Source organism: Canis lupus, chromosome 35, assembly GCF_048164855.1.
Source record: "Canis lupus baileyi chromosome 35, mCanLup2.hap1, whole genome shotgun sequence".
NCBI lineage: Eukaryota > Metazoa > Chordata > Mammalia > Carnivora > Canidae > Canis > Canis lupus.
The window spans coordinates 5763970-5786897 of NC_132872.1; the positions used below are offsets into that span (position 1 = coordinate 5763970).

The 22928-nt window shown below is 38.1% G+C and overlaps 1 protein-coding gene across 5 annotated transcripts in view; it reads left to right on the plus strand.

Moving 5' to 3' along the window:
* The first annotated feature begins 1708 nt into the window (after positions 1 to 1708).
* KPNA1 (karyopherin subunit alpha 1) overlaps positions 1709 to 22928 on the plus strand; it is a 70387-nt gene continuing 49167 nt past the window's right edge. The window contains exons 1-2 of one of the 5 annotated variants that reach the window (XM_072812250.1): positions 1736 to 1876; positions 3082 to 3139. The gene's annotated coding sequence lies outside the window, so the exon portion shown is untranslated. Of the gene's footprint in view, positions 1877 to 2182; positions 2249 to 2754; positions 2778 to 3081; positions 3140 to 22928 lie in introns of those variants that run through there. The other 4 variants (XM_072812251.1, XM_072812249.1, XM_072812248.1 and 1 more) reach the window with 4 other exon arrangements.

A 22928-nucleotide genomic window follows, 5' to 3' on the forward strand; every position in this document is an offset into this window, starting at 1 on the left:
TTGTCGAACAAATCCTCCCACCACTGAGAATAACTGGACAAAATATAAAAACATGAAGGCATGGAGGAGCCACCAAGGCAGTGAGAATTTGTGGGTCTAAGATCTGGAAGAAAAGAAAGCCATAAGAGGTGAGACTGACATTTGCCATCACTTTTCCACCCGAGGCGATTGCTAATTCTGAAAGCAGTGGCCGAAAAACTGAGTAGAGTTTTTAGCTGTCTCATGGGGGTGAGGAAGCTGGGCCCAGGGAGAGAGGCTGGGCTAAGGAAGAAAGGCCCTAGCTAGGAGTAAGGGTGAACTGCAAAGAAACTAGTTTTCACAAAGACTGAAGTCCAGCTCTGAACAATCTTAACTCCTGATTGGAATAAAGTGATCTCTTCTCAGTTTAGTTGTGGTCAGGTATACTTGCCCCTAGACTCCCCCTTAGAATACCTTCCTTCTCCCCATTCCCCTTGCTCAAACCCAACTCATCCTAAAACGAAACAAAACAAAACAAAACAGAAAAAACGAAAACACACCATTCACCAATGGAGCAATGGAGAGTACTGATGCCGTAGGAAGAGATCCAGGACAAATGAACATTGCATAGTCTAGGATTCAGGGAGTGTGGTCCTCCCTCCCATGCTTATAAATGAATTAAGCTACCAGATGTCTTTCACGTTGCTTCTCTGCCAGTATTTTAAATCAATTTGATAAGCCATGTCACATGTGAGACTTTCTCTACTGTGACCTCTGCTTGACTTGTCCTTCATCTTTTGAAGGCACTGTTCAAAAAGAATTCCATCCAATTTAACAGTAACAATTATTTGCCCTAACTTTCCTTTGCGAGCATGTGGGAGCAAAGCAACTATTTATGTTTCATTTAATTTCTTAATTATTTTTGATACTTCTCATACATTATCAGGCAAAAGGGAAGTGAGAGAAACAAAAAAACAAACAACAGGAACAAAAAGAAAGAAGAAAGAAAAAAAAAAAAAGAAAAAGAAAAAGGAATACCCAGAGTCTTCTTCACACGTGCTGCCTGGGAACGCCTTAGACACGAGGCCCCCACTTTTAACACTTTTGCAATACTCCCTTGGCCTTCACTCATTCCATCATTTTAAAAAAATTTTTTTTATTGGAGTTCAATTTGCCAACACGTAGCATAACATCCAGTGCTCATCCCGCCAAGTGCCCCCCTCAGTGCCCATCACCCAGTCACCCCAACCCCCCACCCACCTCCCCTTCCACCACCCCTCGTTCACTTCCCAGAGTTAGGGGTCTCTCATGTTTTGTCACCCTCACTGATATTTTCATATACCACATCTTCTTTATCCATTCATCTTTTGTTCCATCATTCATTTAATAAACGTGTATTAGGTCCAAGCCACCACGTTAGAGGCTAGTTATAAACAGGTGAGGGAGGCATGGTTCGATCCACCTAGGAAGAGCCGCGAAGACAGATTTGCAGACATGACTTTGCAATTCAACCCAAGCACGGTCCCACGGTCACTCCCCCGCGATCCTCCGACCTCTCTGCCCGTTTACCGCGAATCTCCTCCTCCCCAGCGGGACCTCGCCCATCCCGGACTGCTTACTCTTTAGGTTCCTGCTAACCGCGAGGGCGGTGCAGGGAAGGCGCTGGAAAACTACATCTCCCGGCAGCCTCTGCAGCAGGGCCGCCCGCAGGAAGCGCGCAGGCGTGCGGGCCGGCCCCCGCGCGCAGGCGCACTGCGAACGCCCGCTGAGCTGGGTCTCGCTGCTGGGTGCGCGGCGGCGGAGAGCGAGGCCTGGTGAGCCCCGGCGCTGGCCGGCTGCGGGAGCGTGCGCGCGGGAGCGGTACGGCGGGCGGCGAGCGAGCCAGCGGCTCACGCCAGCGTCGGTTGCCTCGAGCCTGGTGAGTGCGGGGCCCGCGGCTCCGGCCCCTCCCCCTCTCGCCGGCGGCTCCGGCAGCCCGCGGCGGGACCCGGACAGGCCCCGGGGCGAGGGCGAGGGCGAGGGCGAGGGCGGGGGCGGGGGCGAGGGCGGGCGCCGGCCGGGCGCAGCTCGGGTTCCTGGGCCCGGGGGCTCGCGGCGCGTCCGTGCGTCACGTCACGGCCCGGCTGGTGTGACGGCGGCGCGGCCGGCGGAGCGGGGGTGGGGGTGGGGAGCGCTGGTGTGATCGCCATCGGGAACGCCGGTCGGGGCGGGGCGGCGGCGGCGGCGGGGACTGCGGGGCGCCGGGGAGGCAGCGGGCGGAGAGGAGGCGAGCGCCGCGGGTGGAGATCCTGTGAGCGGCGTCGGGAGGGAGCGTGTCGGCGACTCGCGGGTCGCAGCCCGAGGCGCGCGGGGCGTCGGGAGGCCGCGGGGCGGCGGCGGGGGCGGACGGCTGCGGCCCACGGATGTGGGGGCGCCGGGGCCTGAGGCGGCCGCCGGGCGTGTGGTGAGGAGAGGCCTGACAACTTGGCCGGCGGCGAGCGCGTGGCGGGGGGGCGGGGGGCCGCGAGGTGTCCGCTGAGGGGGCCGAGGGTGGCCGGAGTCGGGGGGAGGTCGCCTCGGGGCGACGTTGTAGCTCGAAGGCAAAGCGTTTCAGGTGCCACTTTCCGGGGGGGGGGGCGGGGGGGCGCGAGGGGGGGGCAAATCAGAGCATTTTTTTTTTTTAAGGTTTAGATTCACAGCGTGAGCCGTTTTGAAGTCCCATTTTCTAAACCATGCGAATCAATAATAGTTGTAACTTTCTCAATCTTTTTCTTTTTTTACCTCTCCCTCCCCTTCAAAAAGCCGTTCCTTCTAAATCCCCGGGTCTCAGCGCTAGATGAGTAAGTGATTCCCGTCCCCGTCCCCCTCCCCCTCCCTCCTCTCTCGTCGCTTCAAGGCTCATTCTTGACCATTAACTCGTGCTGGGTGTTATGTCATATTTTTGATATGGATCAGAAGGCCTCCCCCCCCCCCCCCCCGTGAGGAGATGGGATTTTGCACCTTGTCAAAGGGAAGGGATCATGAAGTCTATTGTATTTGTACCGAAATCCTGCATTCTTTGGGGGGGGGGGGGGGCACCGTGTCTACCTGATTGTGAGACGGAGGACTTGGGAGAAAGCGATGAACATTTGATCTCTTTTCCAGGTATTGCGCCGAATACCTCTGGTGTAGTAAAGCGTGCAGTCCCCACAGTAACTCTGAAGTAGGTGTTGATTTTTTTTTTTTTTTTTCGATTCTACACATGAAACTTTGAAGGCCAGAGAAGTTAAGAACTTAACCTAAAGTCATCCAGCTCTTACTGGATGGAACCTAAGAATTCAAGAGCACTGCCATCTTAAGAATTATTTCTCCAAGAAAAAAAAAATATTTCTCCTCTCCTTCATACTTCTTCGTTGTGTTTTTTGTTAAAATTTTTAAAAAAGATTTTATTTATTTATTTATTTATTTACTTATTTATTTATTTATTTATGAGACGGAGAGAGGGGCAGAAACACAGGCAGATGAAGAAGCAGGCTCCATGCAGGAAGCCCGATGCGGGACTCGATCCTGGGACCCCAGGATCACGCCCCAGTCCGAAGGCAGGCACCAAACCGCCGAGCCACCCGGGGATCCGCTGTTTTTTGTTAAATTTAATGTTCATTGAGTGAACACTTACTGAGTGTGCGCTCTGAGACCAGGGATGCAGATGTAGACTGAACACGCTTGACTGTGTCATGGAATCGACAGTGAGGAGGGGAAGACTAAAATAAGGAATACAAACACGAGTTGCATGGCATTTTATCAGTCGTTGTAATTGAGCAGAAACTGTAATGTACTCTAGTAAATAGCAAAGGGAATTCAAATGGAATCCAGACCTGAGCCTTGAGAAGTTTACAGTCCAGTAGAGAAACAGAACATACATCCTGTAAAAACCTAGAATAAACTATATGACAAGTAAACCCCTCACCTGAAGTCAGTATACTCGCATTTTGTTACTTTAGGCCCTCTTCACAGACCTGTGGTTTAATGTTATAGGCTTTGATTTTTGTCTAGGATTGGAACACGGAGAGAATTTTTTTTTTTTTGAGAATTTTCATGGCCATCCTAGACTCTAATTTACTGGTCCTTATGAATACTTTAGAGGCAAATTCTTTTTAAGACAAATTGATAGACCTTTAAAAAAAACAAAACAAAACAAAAAAACAAATGAGGGCTTTCATTAGGTCGTTTGTGTTTTGTAAGCCATCCTGTTGCTCTTTACACTTTGGCTGTCCGGAGGTTCAGAGCTGTGTCCAATATTTGTGATTTTCCTTAGCCTCAGCTATGTTATATACTCTTGGAATTTCTCTCATTTGTTTCCGGGACTATTTTCTTTGTTTTCTGTTGCTCTCAATTTCGTTTCTACCTTTTTCCCTTATATTTGAGATTAGGGATTCTATCTTTTTAGCGCCATTGTTTTAGCCTATGTTTGCTAAATTAGTGGTTATCTTGGTTTATGATGTTTGTGTTTTTAAGTCTGTCAGATTGTTTTTAGAAGTACATATGAATACTTTGTATAAAATCAATTAAGACTTTGGACCATACAAGTAAAAGTGACTGACCTAGTGATAAAGGCAATTCCCTTTTACCCAAAGTCTTTGTTTTAAGATCACCATACTCTGCAGGTATTGTGAATTCAGCCATAATAATGGAAGAAAATGTTGGAAATGGTAAACAATTCAATTAGCTGATTGGGGCTGATTTCGTTCTGTTCTTGCTGCAGTAAGCAGGAGGTGGCCCCAGGCCAACGGGGGGCCAGATAGGGCCTGCATTAGAAAATTTTGAGGCCCTGAATTGAAAGAGCAGGAATGAAGGCTGATAGAACATGCAGTTCTGGCGTGTGTGTGTGTGTGTGTGTGTGTGTGTGAGAGTGTGTGTGTGTTTAAGATGTTAACAAGCCCACAAAACACAGATTGAAGTGATAAAATGTTTCTGACCTAGTGTAGTAGATTAATTAGGACAGTTCTTGAAAGCAGGCAATAATCCAGAACGTGGATAATGGGGATAATCTTCTTCACATAACAAGAATAATGCTGCCCTTCATATACAAAGATAAGTCTGCTTACTCATCGTGATTGATTTTCCAGCATGAGGAGGGATATGTGCTGAGTTGTCCATGAGTCTCTGTATTCTGACCAGCAAGGCAGCTTGGGGCCAGAGTGGGGGCTTGTAGCTAGGGAACAGAAAGGCAGGAGGGACTAACGTCTATTGATGGATCAGGCACTACATTAAGTGTTTTTACTTAAGTATCCTTGCAAAACCACTTTGAAGAGGTGGTTACATGTACAGAGTGGTTAGGTAACTCGCCCTACTTCACATGATAGGTGATAGAGCTGGAATTCGTACAGGGCTGTTTGTACTATGTTCACATCAACCATTGAAGCTTGATTTTGTCTTGGTTTGCAGTTCAGTCTCCTAAGCAGAACAAACTAGATGTTCTTTTAGCATCATGAAATAACTGTGAAGATCTAATTTACTAAAAGCTGAAGAAAGACTAAGTTCCTTGCTTTATAAGCCATTAAAAAATACAATTTTTAAATTAGAATGCTATATATAAAAAACAGTTGTCTCTGTCCTAGCCTTGCATTTTTAGAGGCTACCTTTTTTTTTTTTTTTTTTTTTTTTAGTAGGCTTAACGCCCAGTGTGGAGTCGTATGCAGGGCTTGAACTTGTGACTCTGAGATCAAGACCTGAGCTGAGATCAAGAGTTGGATGCTTAACTGATTGAGCCACCCAAGTGCCCTTACACTCTATTTTTTAAAGCTGTTTACTCTTACATTAATAATTTGCTTCCATTGCTTTTTCCTGATATAGCAATTTCAGGCATTATCTATTGACTTTCCTCCATGAATACACACTGCCTCTCGCATCCTCCCAGTATAACTGACATAGTTCTTTATTAAGTCAGTATTCAGAGTGTAAAGTATTATAACTGTGTTAATATTCAGAGCTGAACCATGTAGTATATTATGATGTCATTTCTTATGTTAACCACTTTGTTTTTTTCCCCAGGATTTAATAATACCTCTCTCCCCGCCTCCCTTCATTTCCTGAGATAGCTGTTCTGGAACTCCCTGTCCTTTTAATGCAATCTGGACTGGTTACTTTCTAGACCTACTTGGTACCTTTATTCTGGAACTTCTATGTCACTCTTTAAATTCTCTTTGCCTCTCTCCTTTGTTGGGTCTCCTGTTTCCCATATTTTCTTAGCCTCCTGAGCAAGGATACCTGGGAAGTAAAAACTTTTTGAGATTGTGCATGATTGAAATAAATCTCTATTCTGTTTTAACATTTTATCAATAATTTGGCTGGGTATAAAATCGTAGGCTTAAAAAGTGTGGAAGTCGTAGCTTGTTTTCTTACATTCCATTGTTGCTGTTGATGTCCAAAACCATTCTGATTCTTCTTTGTGACCCTCCCATCTTTCCCCCTGTCTCTAGAAACTTTTCAGTTATTATTTTTAACCCCCGAAATTTCATGATAATATACCTATCTAGGGTTTGGTGTGTGTTTTATTTTGTTTTGCTTTTAATGGCATTCCATGGATGCTTACAAGCTGGAAACGTACATTCTTTAGTTCTTGGAAAAATTTTCTAAAATTATATTTTGGACCTTAGGTTAAAAGAGTTTTGAATTTAACTATGCTTCTCAGTTCTTGATGCACTATCATCAGACTATACAGGGTTCTTTAAATTTTCCTTTCATTTCTGAGCCCTATTTCCCCATTTTTAGCAGGTATCCATTGCATTGTAATTGATGTATTTCTTGATTATATATGAAACATTGAATCATTGTGAATAGTGGTGTGTATGTATTTAGTTTATTATAGATGCTTATCTGTTTCTTGCTTTTTTTTTTTTTTAGATTGTTTTGGAGACATTTCTGTTTTGTTGTGTGCACATATAGTTGTGTATAATCCCATAATACACATCTGTCTACCACATTTTTTTTTCTTTCCCAGCTGAGTTGCCTTTATGGCATCACAAATACACTGTGGTAAATATACTCTTACTTGTACCTTATTATGGACTTGTGTGAGAAATTCTCTGGGATATATACCTAGGAGTGGGACTCCTGGGCATAGAATCAGAGAACTAGTTTGTGTGCCTACTAGAACTACAGAAGGATTCTTGTTTGCCCATATCTTTGTCGGTACTTGGTTTTATTCAGCTTTCTAATATTTTGCCAATCTGATGGGTATAAAGTGGTATCTCATTGTTTCAGTTTACACTCTCTGATTACAATGAGTTTGAGCATCTCTTGGATCCATTCAGGTTTTCCCTTTTGAAGATTGTTTTGCCCTTAGTTTTTCTTTTCTTTGGGTTGCTGTCTTTTTGGTTTGCAGAAGTTCCTTGTGGAGGTTAAATTTGAATGTTGATTTTAGGTTTGGAAAATATCTTTTCTAAGCCTGTTGTCTTTCTCTTAATTTTGTCCGTAGTGTCTTTCATTGAATGGGTACTTTATGTTTGATGCCTTGCTTGATAATCTCTTCCTCATCAACTTTTTTGTTCTCTGTTGCAATTTGTATTATTTGGGTATTGGAATTCATAGGTTGTTCTTTTAATTTTCTTTCCTTTTCCCACTCATTTTCCATCACTTAGGCTTTTTTGTTCTGCTTCCTAAGAAATTTCCTCAGTGGTATTCTTCTAACCTTTTGAGTTTTTAATTTCTTTCACATTTTAAGTTTCTTAGAGCTCATTTTATGGTATAGTATCTTTATTTATGTTTTTCAGACACTATAATCCTTCTGAAGATGTTAATGATAGTTTTTTTTGTTTCCTAACCCCCCCTCCCCCCCGCTCTGTTTCTTCTAAGTTCCTTTTTTTTTTGTTTCTTTTTGCTGTCTTTTCTCTATAGTGGCTTTCCCCAGCTATAACCTTATATGGCTGTCCATTCATATTTAAGAGTGAAGTGCCAAAAACTGAATTGAAAAGTCTATAGGTGTGGCTTGTTAAAGGTGTGACCATTTATGGGAAGAGGGGACACTCATAGGTCTTAGGTCTTTTCTCTTGGGCTGGTCAGTTTCCTTGAGAAAGAGCCTCCAGTCTCTTGTGGGGAGGGTATGTACACTTGGCTGCTATATTTTGAGAACCTATCTTAGAAAAGGGGCTGGGGTTCTCACTGTTCATTGTGTTCATGTAATCCTGTTTTCTGTGTGGCATACATTCCTATCCTCACTTGTATTGGAGACCTCCATTTTGGAGTCTCTGGTTTGGTTTTTTCAGAATAAGCCTCTCTACAACTATAGGGTTGGAGGAGGGATGGTTGCTTGGCTCTGAACAGTGGGGGGGGGGGGGGGAAGTCTGGCTGTGATGACTGTTTTGTAGACTTTCAGCTAACCTTGTAGTTTTTTCCCCTCAACCTTCAGAGATGCCTGTGAAGCCTCCTGCTTGTGGGCAGTGTGAATCACCTTCTTTGCAGGTTTTAGAGTTATCCACTTTGCTAGTTTAACGTCGTTTGACCATCTGTTTTACAGCTTCTAACAAGGTTTTGACATATCATATGTGATTCTCTTCTTTTTCCTGTGGTTCATTCCTTTAAAAGAAAAAAGGTTATAATTTTAGTGTTGATTTATCTATCAAAATTACCATTTTATTTCTTTATATACTCTTTTAAATTTGAGTATAGTTGACACACTATATTACATTAGTTCATAAACTACTTTCTGGTCTGTTCATTTGAGGGACTACTGTATGCTCAGTGCTATGCTTAGTATTGAAGATAAAAATTAAAATTTCTGAGGGGTCCTGACCAGCTTGGTTGGTGGAATGTTTGACTTTTGATTTTGGGGTTGTGGGTTCAAGCCCCATTTTGGTATAGGGATTACTTAAAAATAAAATCCTAAAAAAATTAAAAGTTCTGAGCTTTGAGTTGTTAATCTGTTTTGGGAAGAAAGGTACATCTTGTATGTGCAGTTTCTTAATTTGAAATGTGAAAACCTTCATAAGTGTACATGTGATAGATACATTACAGAACTTATTAATTTCAGTAATGAATATGAATTGGATTAAGGCAAGTTTCCAGTTTTTCTTTTTTAATATGAAGGAACTCTTTACACCATTTTTGGGAAAGATTTAACAACAACAACAAAAAAATTCAAGGGGCCCCTGGGTGGCTCAGGTGGTGGAGGATGGGACTCTTGATTTTGGCTCAGGTTCTCATCTTTCAGGGTCATATGTTTGAGCCCTGCTTTGGGCTCTGCGCTCAACAGGGAGTTTTTACCTCTCTCTCTTCCAACCCACCCCCCGCCCCCTCGTGCATGCGCCTGTGCTGTTGCACCCGCACAGTGCTCTCTCTCTTGTAAAAGATTTTTATTTGAGAGAGAGAGAGAACATGAATGGAGGGAGAAGGAAAAGCAGACTCACCGCTGAGCAGGGAGCCCAACACAGACAGATTCCAGGTCCTGTGATCATGACTGAACAGAAGGCAGACTCTTAATGGACTGAACCATTCAGGTTCTCTCTCATAAATAAATAAATAAATAAATAAATAAATAAATAAATACATACATCTTTAAAGAAAAATTAGAGTTAAAAATAAATTTTAAAAATCCAGCTACATAGAAGGAAGGAGAGGCAGTTTTTCATAAAAATCTAAAGTTTTTAATCAGATCCTTGATGAAATAGAACATTGAGTTGATAAAATTCTAGCTGAAAGTAAAGAAATGCAGTTTTCAGTATTTTAGATAGGCTGGGAAGCTTTCTGTGTCTATATATGCTTTCAGCTCTACTTTTGAAAGACTTATTATATAAATAGTATATTCTTATTATAGAAAATTTGGAAGATACAGAAGAATAATACTTTGTTCTTAAAATTTTTGTATACCACTTTAAGTTATGAAATATTTCTAAAGGTATAGAGAATAATATAAGTTGAGTTTTTGTTCCCAACATCCAGATTTTTCATATGTTAGTATTGTTTCTCATTTCTCAGTATATTATAATTTCCATAACTTAAGCCCTCATTTTGGAGTTTTTAGGTTTACAAATTTTCACTGTAACAATCACACTGCAGTGAACAGTCTTATACATACTAATTTTATTTCCTTTGGGTATATTCCGGAAGTGGAATTACTGAATCTTGAGGTACGGGTTTCTAAATCTTTAGTAAATATTTTCCTTTAAATGTTTAGCTATTGTGAAGGTCTTTGGGGAACATTACAAGCTGTGACCCTGTAGATACTAGAAGCTGAGGTCAGAATTCAGGGTCAAAGGTTATAGTCAACTTCTCAATGGAAGAAAGTTTGAAGCTGGGACATGAAAGAAAGTAAGGATTTCTATTAGATTTATGGGGTTAGAGCTGTAATATATAACTAGAGATGAGCACAACAAATCACGTTTGCAGTATTGACTTCTCGTAGGAGAGATTTAGGGCAGTATTTTTCAGACTTTGACCCCACTAGAATGTTGTCACTAAAATAAAGGAACTATTTGAATTATTTTATAGGAAAAAAATGAGTAGGATATCTTCATTTTTTAAAAAAATGAAAAGAGAGCACACAAGCAGGGGGAGGGGCAGAGAGAGAGAGAGACAGCAGACTCTGCTCAGCAGGGAGCCTGACCAGGGGGCACCATCCATCCAGGACCACAAAATCATGACCTGAGCTGAAATCAAGAGTTGGACACTTAACCGACTGTGCCACCAGGTACCCTGAATAGGTATTTTCTTTTTCTTTTTCCTTTTTTTTCTTCTTTTTCTTTTTCTTTTTCTTTTTCTCTTCTCTTCTCTTCTCTTCTCTTCTCTTCTCTTCTCTTCTCTTCTCTTCTCTTCTCTTCTCTTCCTTCTTTTTAGATTTAACTACTTATTCATGAGAGGCAGAGACGTAGGTAGAAGGAGAAGCAGGCTCCATATGGGGAGCCTGATGCAGGACTCCATCCAATACCTTGCGATCCCAACCTGAGCCAAAGGCAGATGCTCAACCACTGAGCCACCCAGGTGTCCCCTGAGTTAGGGTATTTTCAATTTTACTTCTCTAATTTTTATTAAAAACTTTTAAAAGGGCCTATCACTTGGTTAGAAGTTGGTAACATGAATAATTAATATTTATAATGAACTGTCTTTCATATTTAAATTTATTTATGCTTAAATTTATAAATCCATAACTTATTTTGTAGTCATACTTTCTCATGGTTTTGGTTTTTTGATATTAAGTACATACCATACATATTTTCTAATAAAGTTATACTTAATTTATATGGTTAAGTGAACTATATGAATGTTTTATAGTGTTTCACAAAGAATATTTTGAATGTTAAATACTCAGAACTTTTAGTGTGTGTTTGGGATTTACTGACTAAGTGGATTGATTCCACACACTAAATACTTACCATCTTGAATATAATAAAATATAAAAAGATCTACATTCAGTGTGTTGGGTATAGATTGGTATAGAATGAAGAGTATTGAATCAATCAAGACCAAGGGATCTTGTAGAACAAAGAAGTTCAAATCTGATTTAAGATGTGCTAATGATTCATTCTAGGTCCTTAAGCACTGAAGTAATACAGTGAAAAAGGTGTGGAGATAAATCTGAGAGCTATGTGAAGGATGAATTGAAAAGCAGAAAGCTTGATGTTAAGGAAGGGTGGTGGGTTAGAGTTCTTGTATTTATGTGGGTATAGGATTATAAGGACGTGGACTAGACTGGTAGGAGTGAGGATAGACAGGAGCAGATAAAATCAAACACTTTGGAGAGAATAACAAGGAAAATTTGATAATTAAATGGACATGAAGGAGAAAGTGGAAGATTTCATTTTGGAAGAGTGGAATGCTTTTCTGTTGTACCACCGATTTTCCATCTGGTTTCAAATTTTATTGCTTTCCTGGCTTTTTTTCCTTAGAAAACATGGAAAATTAGGCATAATGGCTTTAACTTTAAAGGCTTCTGGTTCCTGAGAGGGTACTTTGAAAAGTTGACAGTAACCTAGGTTTTTTAATTAATTGTCTATGCGATAATATCCTAAAAATATTTTATTGAGATAAGCAGAATTTTTCATGCTATTACTTTGCTATTCCTCTTATAATCCCTCTGTAGATTTTGTTTCACTTCTTTGTTATCAAGGTTCTTTCAGTCCAACTTAAGCCTACATTTCAGCTGTATTTTGCATTATTTTCCAGTAAAGCTTTTGTTCTACTATAGTGTTTTTCAATTGCAGATGCATATCAGAATTTATTTGGGAATCTTTGAAAGAAGAAAAAAAAACAATACCAGAGACCTAGTATATGCTTCAGACTTATTAATCAAATTCTTTGGAAGGATAGTTGAGGTGTCTGTTTTTCAAAAAGCTCTCCCTTGTGGCAGATATTTAACTCACAGAGAGGGGGAACCAACCAATCTCAGTTATCAATATGAATGAATGAATATTTAAGATCTTTAAATATAGACTTTATTTTTTAGAACAATTTTAGATACATAACAGAATTGAATGGAAAGTAGAGTTCCCACTACCTTCCCCACCATTAACATTTGCATCAGATTGGTACATTTGTTATAATGTTATAATGCCATACTGATATATCATTAGCATTCCAGAGTCCATAGTTTTCATTAAGTTTACATTCATTCTTCATGTTATACATATATGTGTTTTGATACATGTGTGGTGACAGGTATGCACCATTACAGTATCCTACAGAGTAGTTTCTAAATGCCCTAAAAATCTTTTCTGCTGTTGTCTTTATCCCTCCCATCCTACAAACCCCTGGCAACAACCACTGATCTTTTAACTGTTTACATGGTTTTGATTCCAATTATGATTCCTATAATTGGAATCATACCCACCTGTTTTTTCAAAAAGTTCTCAATGTAACAGATATAAAATCCTTGTCCCCCACAAAAGGTGGGGAGGGAGGGTATTATATTAACTAATCAATCTCATTTATGGATACTGGAAAAAAATTTTTATGTTTTTTTTTTATTTGAAGTATAGCTGACGCAATATTGCATTAGTTTCAGGTATACAGCTTAGTGATTCTATAACTATACCTGTACAATGCTTATCACAAGTGTAGCTACTATATTGTCACCTTACAACATTGTTAAAATACTGTTGATTGTATTCCTGAGAAGTTGCTGTACCTTTCATCCCTGTGACTTAGTCATTTCATAATTGGAAGGTCGTATCTCCCACTCCCCTTCACCTCTTTTGCCCATTTCTCCACTCCCCTTCCCCTCTGGCTAACCACCAGTTTGTTCTTTATGGGTTGGTTTTGCTTTATGTTTTGTTTGTTTTTTAGATTCCACATATAAGTGAAATCATACTGTCTTTCTGTGAGTTTTTTCACTTAGTATAATATCCTCTAGGTCCATTCATGTTGTTGTAAGTGGCAAGGTCTCCCTCTCTTTTTTGTTGGCAGAGTAATATTCCATTGTATGTATATACACCACGTCTTCTTTATCTATTCATCTATCAATGGACACTTAGGTTCCTTCCATATCTTGGCTATTATAAACAGTGCTGCAATAAAAATAGGGGTGCATGTATTTTTTAGAATGAGTGTTTCCATTTCCTTTGGGTAAATACCCAGTAGTGGAATTACTGGATTATTTGGTGATTCTTTTAATTTTTTGAGGAACCTCTAAACTGTTTTCTACAGTGGCTGCACCAGTTTGCATTTTCACCAACAGCGCATAAGGGTTCCTTTTTCCTCACATCTTCTCAAGACAACACTTGTTTCTTGTCTTCCTGGTACTAGCTATTATGGCAGGTGTTAGGTAATCTATCATTGTGATTTTGATTTAGTGGTGTAGAAATTTTTAAGAAAATATTAACGTGTGTAGAAATTTTAAAGAAAATGTTAATATAGAGTTTAAAAGGATGAAGCACAATGACTGTTTATTCCAAGAATCATTCAATATTAAGAAATCTATTAATATCTCGCCATATTAAAGTAGATAAAGTGGACCATTTTAATAACTGCCAAAAAGTCATTTGATAAAATCCACATATTTCGGGTTTTAAAAACTAGTAAAATAGATATGAATAGCTGGTACTTAGATGTTATTTTTTTTAAAGTATCTCAAAACAGTACTGCAACACAACTGGAGCTCGTAGATTGCTGGTAGGACTGCATGATGGTACAGCCACTTTGAAAAACTGTTTGACGATCTTATATAGTTAAACATATTCTTACCATATGACCCAACAGTGTCATCCTAGGTTTTTGCCCAAGAAGAATGAAAATACTTGTTCATACAAAACCCATATATGGGGCAGCTCGGTGGCTCAGTGGTTTAGCGCCACCTTCAGCCCAGGGCCTAATCCTGAAGACCCGGGATGGAGTCCCACGTCGGGCTCCCTGCATGGAGCCTGCTTCTCCCTCTGCCTGTGTCTCTGCCTCTCTCTGTGTGTCTCTCATGAATAAATAAATAAAATCTTAAAAATCCATATGTGAATGTTTATATAGTGGCCTATTCGTCCTCACCAAAAACTGCAAACAACTCCAATGTCTGTCATCTGGTGAACAGAAAAAATGTGGGATACAGTTCAGCATTAGAAGGAATATGAATTACTGATGGATGAAACAACATTGATGAATCTCAGATTAGTTAATACTGACTGAAAGAAGCAGGTTACATACTGGATAGTTCCATTTATTTTACATTCTGGAAAATGCAAAACTGTAGGGACAGAAAATAAATCATTGAGTGCCTGAAGTTTGGGGACAGAGTGGATTTACTAGAAAAGACCTCAAAGAACTTTTCTTGGTTAAAAAAAAATGTTCTCTATTTGTAATGGTGTTTACTTAAATGCTAAGTTTACTGTGTGTGTAAATTATAAATAATACCTCAGTAAACCTGGCTTAAAAAAAATACCCCAGTATCATGTTTAGTAACAAAACACTAGACCTGGATCAAGACCAGAAATGAGATAAAAATGCCTGCTATAACCTTAGTTGCTTAACATTGCAACTTTGTCCTGGAAGTACTAGTCCAATATTTTAAAACAAGAAGTGAAATTTAATACAAGCATTAGAATGGAGGAGGCAAAAGTTAGAATTTTTTAGAGATGTTAAATATCTGGAGTGTCAGCTGAAAGACTTAATTCTTTGGCTGGCTTAAAAAATTAATATATGTATAGTAATGAGTAATTTTTTCACATATAGACAGTAGCCAGTTAGAATATGATGGAAGAAAATTTCACATCTGTGATTGCAACAAAAAAGATAAATGGAAATATATATTTAATTCTTGACCAGGAAGACAGTATTGTAAAAATGTTGAGTTTCCTTAATCTATGATTAGAATGTTATCTGAATATCCAATGACTATTTTTTTCTTAAGACAAAAAAGATTGGTTTAAGTGTTCTTAAATTTTTTGGCCTGGGAACTTCTTTACACTCTTAACTTATTGAGGACCCCAAGGAACTTTTTATGTTGTTGTTTTATATCTGTTATTTACTGTATTAGAAATTAAAAAACTAACACTCAGAAATAAATAGCACACATTCTCTTAGGCATCATAGTAATGATGTCATCACATCATGAAACTTCTGAAAAACTTTGAAAGTGAAAAAGCACATGTAACATCTTAGTGTTACGAAAATAGTTTTCATGAAAAACATTTTTTTCACATAGAATATTGTAAGTATGGAAAAGTTTGAATCAATCTTGTGTTAACAGTAATAGTGGTGGGGAACTGATGCATGCATATTCACTGGTGTACTTTGGTGCAGTATTTTAGAGGGTGTTTTGACTATCAAAATTTTAAGTGCACATACTTTAGACCTTTAGGTTCCACTGTTTATTCATGATTGGATATAATTGCAGAATATGTGCAAATACGTGAAGGAGAATATTGGTTACAGCATTGTTTGTGATAGAAAATTGGAGACAAGCTTAATTGTCAGTGATGTTTAGAGTCTGGTCTTTATGGTATAAAAATTACTATATTAAAAATAACTTAACTCTATAGGCATTATATGGAAGATTGTCCAGAATTGAAGCAAACATACAGAATTGTGTGTATAATTTCCCATCAGTATACTATAAAAACCAAAAGGGTATATGTATACTTGTATAAACAATTTTTGAAAGGATATGCAGAGAACTTGATGGTGGTTACCTTTAGGAGAAGGTACATTTTCATTGATCTGTTTATACCCATCCATATTGTTTGGGTTTTTAAATTTTATTTTATTTGTTATTTTTTTTATTTTTTTATTTTTTATTTTTTATTTTTTTTGTTTTTGTTTTTTTTTTTTTTGTTTTTTTAATGTGAGCCTTTTTATTATTTAAAAGGGAAGACTATTTCAAAGGCACAAGTGTACTATATGGATGATAGAAATTACTAGTTTGAGAGATGGAGTCATTTGAGTTCTCAGATACCACAATTTAACAAAAAAGAAAGAAAACAGGCACTGGCATTTCTCATGTCTATCTTTTGAAGAGCAGTTGCTCTAATCAGATAGGATTTAACTGCTATTCTTCATCAGTTGTATTTTCTAATGTTTGTCCTTTAATTTGTACTCTTGTGGGTATTTCTCTCTTAACTGCTGAAATTCTATTCTTCACAACATAGCTGAAACACCATCTTCTCTATAAAGTTATACCTCATCACTTTAGTCAGAAGAGATCTTTTTTTGAACCTTTAGAGCTATTTATAGCCATTTCTTCATTACACAAATATCAGGTGTGAGCTATATATGGGTTAGACAGAGGGAGTATGCTTTCATCTTACTTCTCTTCACCTTATAAGGTAATATGCCCATTGTGCAATTGAGGAAACCAAGACTCCCAGAACTTTCGTATTTCTATATCATGGTGCTAGGAAGTAAATTTGAAAACAGAGCTTTAAGGCCAGCCTCTTCTCCGGACTTGCTGCTTATGTTACTTTAATAAAAAGAAGCAAGTGGATAACAGTTTTGTATGAACATTTTTTCCTTTTAGATTCTTTTTCATATTTAAATTTTTTTGCTTTAATTTCAAACTTACAGGCCTTTCAAGAAGTGTACAAAGGTCTCCTTTTTACTCTTCAACCCCATTCCTCAGTCATTCATTTTACCTTTTACTCCATTTTTATCATTTATTTTTTCTCCCTGTAAATGTGTATTCCTAACATTGCCTTTCCTTAATTGTGTGCCCTTCCAGCTCCATGTTGAGTACAGGCTTCCAATTACTGAAGTCTAATTGGTTTTTGGTATTGTTAATCTTTATCCAGGTCTTGTCCTGTATCCTACAGGCTTTCTCCTTTCTTTGACCTAAAGCTTCTGATTCTTGAACTTGGGTCATCATTTTAGCACTGCCTATTATTATGCTATATTGTGATATTTCAGAACCAAAATGCTACTTGCTTCAGGAATGCAGCTTTTTTCTCTAGATCATTTCTCAGCAGTGTTAAATGGTTCCTTTAGAATTATTTGCAGATTCTTATCTGTATTGCCTCTGCCTTTCAGTCTGATAAAGCTCAATCTGACAAAATACCACTGGGTGTATATATTAGTCTGCTTGGGCCACCATAAAAAATACAGATTGGGCGTCTTAAACAACAGAAATTCATTTTATCCCAGTTCTGGAGGCTAGAAATCCGTGATCAAGGTGCCAACAGGGTTGGTTTCTGGTAGGGCTTCTCTTCCTGACATGGGGATGACCATCTTCTCGCTGTAATCTTTTTTTGTGTGTACTGTGTACATAGGGGGTGGGTTGGAGAAAGAGCTCTCTTGTGTCTCTTCCTCTTCTTGTAAGGACACTAGTCCATACTGGATTAGGACCCCACTCTTATGACCTCATTTAACCTTAATTACCTCCTTAAAGGCCCCGTATCCAAATATAGTCATTATGGAAGTTAGGGCTTCAGTATATAGTTGGTAGAGGGGGAGCACAGTTCAGTCAATAACAGTAGAACATCAGGTTTATAATCAGGAACCTAGGTTCCTATCCTTGCTGTATGTTGTATTAAGTGTCACTTAACCTCTTGTTTAGCATCCTGAATCCTTAACTGTAAAGAATGAGAATAGTAATTTCTTGCCTTGAATGTTTGTTAAGACATTTAGGTAATGTAGATGTTACAGCATGGCACATTATAAATCAAATGATTCTCATTTGCTTGCGGTAAAATCATCTTAAAAATCACTGTTTTGTGAATTCCAGCCTGACAGCACAAAGAGTGCTATAGACCCATTCCCTAGTAAAATTGGGGAAAACTTGAAAAACAACTGTTTAAAGTGTCTGGAAATGCTTCTAGGTCATATTAAATGAAGAGCTTCCAATTGGAGGGAAGGTGTTTTTGGGAGGAGCAGGACATCAGTTTTCTCATCTTACCCCCAGCTGCTTGCTGCTGAGGCTAGGTTCTGGGTTCAGAGAACTGCATTGTGTCCAGTCCCCAGTTGTGGAACAGAGACCCTACCTGAGTGCAGAGCTGCTGGGAACACGGGAATAGATTATTTTTTTCTGTTTTATAAGGTGGTGATTCCATGTCAGAATAGACCAGCTGAGAAAACCTCAGGCTGCTGGAAAACCTCACCCGTAACAAAATACTCTGCTCCTATAGGGTGTATCTTTCAGAGAAGTGTGCTGTCTGTACTCCGGTTTAAGGGAGAAGATTTAAGATTTAAGGTCAGAGATTTGGTTGGATGGTTAGGGGGAGAAGCAGGTTATAATCTCTTCTTCAGGAAATTGACTTACAAGAGAATCCTGATAAGAATAATAGCTGATTTCTCAGGAGAAACAGTGGAGGCCAGAGGCAGTGTAATAATATAGTCTAAGTACTCAAAGACAAATACAGTCATCCAAAAATCCTATATATCCAGCAAAGCTATTTTTAAAAATGATAATGAAATGGGATGCCTGGATGGCCCAGTTGGTTAAGCATTTGCCTTTGGCTCAGGTCATGATCTCCGGGTTCTGGGATCAAGCCCTGCCTTGGGCTTCCTGCTCTTCAGGGAGTCTGCTTCTCTCTCTCTCTGTCTGCCTTGTGCCCTCCCTCCCTTCCTCTGCCCCTCATCCACTGCTCATACTCTCTCTCTCAAATCAATAAAATTTTTTAAAAAAAAAGTTAATGAAATGAAGATTTTCCCAGATAAAGAGGAACTGAGAGAGTTTATTACTAGCAGACCCACCTTGCAAGAATGCCAAAGGAAGTTCTTTAGGCTAAAAGCAAGTGATCCCACTTGAATCTATATGAACAGAGAGTACCAGTAAAGATAATTATGTAATTTTAAAAGAATATAACCACATATTTCTTTTTCCTTTTTAGTCAAAACTGATTTAAAAAGCAGTTTGTGGGGTGTGTGGGTGGTGCGGTTGGTTAGGCGTCTGATTCTCGGTTATGCTTAGGTCACAGTCACAGGGTCATGAGATGGAGCCCTGTATTGGACTTGAGCTCAGTGCGGAGTCCACTTCACATTCTCTCTCTTCCTCTGCTCTTCCCACTTGTGCTCACATGCTCTCTCTAAAATCAGTCAATCTATTTTTTTTTAAAGGCAGTTGTGTAAAATAATATGTATACAATGTGTTCTTGGGCCTGTATAGAAATTCATATTTGTAATATATCTGTCAGCACATAGGAGGTGATGGAGGCAAAGCTATAGTGACTATAGGTGGTAAAGTCATAATTACAATATGGTGCGTTGGTGGATTTGTAATATTAAATAGAATATGTATCACAATCAATATCATCAAATGGAGGAAAAGGCAATAAAGCGTAACATTTCTATATCTTCCTGGAAGTTGTTAAGCTAGTAGAAGTCTGAAGCTGTTCTTAAGTCTGTAGTTAAAATATGTATGGTAAGTCCTTGAGCAGCCACTAGGGGGAAATACTAAAAAAAAAAAAAAAATACAGAGAAAAGGTCATTAAATTTAAGTGCTTCATTAGAAAATACTCACTTAATGCAAAAAAGTAAATAGCAGTCAAAGAATAATAAATGAATAAAAAAAAGACATGAGACATAGAAAATGAAAAAAGTACAAATCAAATATATCAATAATAACATTAAACATGAATTGATTAAAGTATATATATAATAAGGCAGAGATTGTCAGGGTATCCCAACTATATGCTCTCTATAAGAGGTTTACTTTAAGTTTAAAGATACAAATACATTGAAAGTATAAGGATGGAAAAAGATCTATTATGCAAACAACAACCAAAAGAAAGGAGTGGCTACACGAATATCAGAAAAAATAGATATTAAAACAAAAAATGTTACTAGAAATATAGAGGGATGAAAGAGTCCATCTACTAGAAAGATAAAAATTATAAATATATATGTATCTAATAACAGCACCAAAATACAAGAAACAAAACCTGACAGAAATGAAGAGAAAAATAGACAATTTAGCAATAATGGTTCGGTGACTGCAATATCCCACTTTTAGTAATGCATATAAAACAACCAGGCATAAGATCAACAAAGAAACCACACTATAAACCAACTAGTGCTAATAGGTATCTGTAGAGCAAACCACCACCCAGCAGCAATAGAATATATATTTTTCTCAAGTGAATGTGAGACATTTTCAAGGATAAGCCATATGCTAGGCCACAAAACAAATCTTAAAAGGATTGAAATAGTACAAAGGTTGTCCTCTGACCACAGTGGAAAGAAATTAGAAATCACTGACAGAAAGTTGGGGAACTCACAAATATATGGAAATTAACATACTTCTGAATAACCAGTAGGTCAAAAAACAAATGAAAAGAGACATCAGAAAATACTTTGAGCTAAATGAAAATGAAGTTACCACCTAAGAAAACTTATGGGATATAGTTAAAGAGTGCTTATAGGGAAACTTTTAGTAATAAATGCTGTTAAAAAGAAGAAAGATCTCAAATCAAGAACTATCTTTCCACCTTAAGTCACTAGAAAAAGAGCAAAGTAAAGTTAAAACAGAAGGAGGGAAATAATGAAGATGAGAGTAGAAATTAATGAACTAGAAAATAGAAAAACAATAGAAAAGAGTAAAGCAATGAAAAACTGGTTCTTTGAAAAGATCAATAAAATTAGCAGACCTTTAGCCAGATTGACATAGAAAAAAAAGAGGACTTAAATTACTAGAATCAGAAATAAAAGAGAGAACATTACTACTGGGATTACAAAATGGAAAGGATGATAAAGGAATACTGTGAACTGTATGCCAGTAAGTTAAATAGCTTAGATAAAATGGACATTTAAAAAGATTTATTTTAGCGCACGCATGCGATGGAAGGAGGGGCAGTGGGAGAAGGGGAGAGAGAATCTCTAGCAGACTCCCCAGTAAGTGTGGAGCCTGATAACAGGATTCAATCTCATGAGATTCTAAGATCACGAGATCTTGATCTGAGCCAAAATCAAGTGTCAGATGCCCAACCAACTGAGCCACCAGGTATCCCTAAATTGGACAGATTTTTAGAAAGATACTGAAATTAACTTACATAGACAAATTGAATAGACTTATAGCAAGTGAATAGATTGAATTAATCGTAAAGCTACCCACAAAGAAAAGCCCAGGCCTGTATGGCTTCACTGCTGAATTCTGTCAAACACTTAAAGAAAAATTAATGCTAACTCTTCCTAGAAATTGAGAGGGGGAACACTTTGCAATTTATTTTATGAAGCTAGTATTAGTATTATCCTGATAGCAAAGACATCACAAGAAAACTACAGACCATTATGTCTTATGAAGATGGAGACAAAAATCCTCAAATTGTTAGCAAAGCTAATTCACCAGCATATAAAAAGAATTTTGCACCATGACCAAGTGGCATTTATCCCAGAAATGCAAGATTAGTGTAAAATTCACAAACCAATTAATATATCAGGAAATAAAAAGCAAAAGCCACATTTGTTCTCACAATAAATACAGAAAAATTTTTTGATAAAATCCATCACACTTTAAATGATAAAAACACTAAAAAAACAAGGAATAGAAGGGAACTTCCTTAACATGAATAAAGGCACCTATGAAAAAATTGAAAGATAACATCATACCTAATGGGGAAAACTGAACACTTTTATAGACTAACAATTCAAAAATGAAATGAAAAAATTCAAAAGAATCAAAAAATTAAAATAGGAATAAATTTAACAAAAGAAATATAAAACATTGGAAACTACAAAATTTGTCTTTCAGCAAGGGTGTCAAGACCATTCAGTGGAAAAGTGGAAAAAGAATAGTCTTTTCAACAAACGGTGCCTGGAACAAATGGGTAGCCATATGTGAAATAATATAGTTGGACCCTTACCTTATACCACAAATAATAATTAACTCAAAGAGGATGACCTAAATGTAAGAGCTAAAACTTTAATTTAGGATAAAGGAAGGAAATTTAGGATTAAGAATACAAACTTTTGTGCTTCAAAAAACACCATTAAGAAAGTGAAAAGAAGGGACACCTGGGTGGCTCAGCGGTTAAGTGCCTGCCTTTGGCCCAGGGTGTGATCTTGGAGTCCTGGGATCAAGTCCCACATTAGGCTCCCTGTATGGAGCCTGCCTCTCTGTGTCTCTCTCTGTGTCTGTGTCTTTGCCTCTCTGTGTGTGTGTCTCTCAAGAATAAATAAATAAAAATCTTAAAGTGGAAAAAAAAAAAAACCTATAGAGTGAAGGAAAATATTTAAAAACCGTATATCTGATAAGGGACTTTTTTTTTTTTTTTAAGCATGTGAGAGCGGTAAAGAATTTAAAAATGGGCAAAGAATCATTCAGATTTTTTTTTTTTTTTAATGGAGGATATACATTTGGAAAAGAAGTATGTGAAAGAACAGCAGACACCAAAAATTGTGATAGTGGAGAAATTGTCAACCCTCATACACTGCTGGTGGGAATGTAAAATAGTGTAGCACTTTGGAAAAATAATTTGGCATTTCCTCAATTAAAGAGTGTTACCCTGTGACCTAGCAATTTGATTTCTAGGTATATTCCAAAGAAAAATGAAAACACATGTCTGAATAAAAACTTGCCTACAGATGTTTATGGAAACATTACTCAAAATAACCAAAAAGTAGAAAGAACTCAAATCTCTATCACTTGATGAGTTGATATATAATGGGGTATATCC